Source organism: Sardina pilchardus, chromosome 9 (assembly GCF_963854185.1).
Source record: "Sardina pilchardus chromosome 9, fSarPil1.1, whole genome shotgun sequence".
Taxonomy (NCBI): Eukaryota; Metazoa; Chordata; class Actinopteri; order Clupeiformes; family Clupeidae; genus Sardina; species Sardina pilchardus.
Genome location: NC_085002.1, coordinates 20,898,813 through 20,900,552, shown reverse-complemented (window position 1 = coordinate 20,900,552; position 1,740 = coordinate 20,898,813).

The following is a 1,740-nucleotide window of genomic DNA, read 5'->3' as shown; positions in this document are numbered from 1 at the left end:
ATGGTACACAAGTTAGCACCTCGGCAGCACATCTGTCAGCCATCTGTAGTGGGACGAGCTGATTGGATGACTTGCTTGTCATCGCTGCAGAGTTTAATGAGGTGTTTTTGAAGCCAGGGTCAACTAAACTGACTGTGCCCTCTCTAACATGCTGACATCCCCATATTGCCATCGTTAGTGATGTGAAGGTGCAGTGCCTTTAATTGCATGTGTGTTAGAGGAGGTATGTCTCGAATCTGTTCAAATGTGCGTCTTGGTGTGAGTGGGACAAAATAGGAGTAAATTTTTCAAACAGAAGAGAAAAACAACAATTCTCTTTGTTGTGCGCTTGGTAAAGAATAATGGAGAATGTGTTCTCCTTGAATCTCAAACTTTTTTGCCTTTAATTGATAGATTTCAATTTGTTTCACTGTTATTTTGTCCAGCAAAAACAGTGAGTAGCCTACGTTATTGGATGCTCTTTGCTTTCAATCAAGGCTCGTAGTTCACTCGATTGTTGAGGTTGATCTGCACTGACCCGCTAATGGTCCGAATAACAAGAAAACAAACAGCTACAAGACAAGCGAGCAGAGGACATGGCAATGCTCAATTAAACCTGACACACACAGACAACAAACACACACACGCGCGCACAACAGCAACCAAAAAAAAAAAACACAACAACAAAAACGGCCTCGCTCAGTAGAGGCACTGGAGTGAGGGTCAGACTGTGAATGTGAGGGGAGTATTGGAGCGCTGTCCTGATGTAAAGGTAAGCCCAGGAGGTAGAGGAATGATGGTTGATTAAGGCCCTGACAGTGGTCCACTCCTTCTCCACTCAGAGGTCCTGCTAGTAGCTCCCCTGGAAGCAAAGCTGCATACCAAGCAGAGAGTCAAAGTCACAGGGGGGAAGGAGAGGCTTGGCCACCCAACAGCAAGCAAAAGAGAGGAAGAAGAAAGAAAGAAAGAAAGAAAGAAAGGTGGACATTCCCTCAGGCTGTTTGGAGGCATACACAGATTAGTGCCTTGGTGGTATTAAAAGTGAGCTGTTCTCTTTACCAGAGCCAAGTGGTACTTATCAGTGTTGGAAAGTGAACATGGGAATAATTACAGTAAAATGTGTTTTTAAAATGCTTTTTTACTGCTTGTAGATAAGACTGACTGGAACATCGAAGGCTATCTGTCCAGCGATACCATCACAAAGTGTTGGAGGTGTGACATGTGTTTTGCAACCTTCTACATCCATGACTCTGAACCACGGCTCATCCTTTCACCCATAAACAAAGCTTTTTTAAAAGGACTAATTTCCATATTAACACAGTCTCACCCGTGTCTGCAAACACTGCCCGGGTCAACACAATGGTTGCCGAGTCACTGGCCTTATTAGTATCCTTCCAAGCCCTCAAAACACTTGAGAGCATGGAGGCGGCAAATCTGCTCGCGGCTAATAGAACAAGAAACCACTGAAAATACACAATACAAGATTTCATTAACCCCTGTCTGCCCTACAATTAAACTCCTAAATTGCGCAGTTGCGCTCCCACTCTTATGACGGCGCTGCGTGGTCAATGTCACTGACAATGACTAACGCGCGTGGATTAGGATGATTTGGGGGTTCGTTTTCAACTCCTTTTTTTGTGACTGAGGAGACGGTGTTAATTGAGGCAGGCTTTTTAAATTTAATCCTCTCTGCTTTGTGGACGTCTTTTTGACAAAATGCATTGCTTCCTCACTGACGGCTTACACCCAGTGTAACTATGA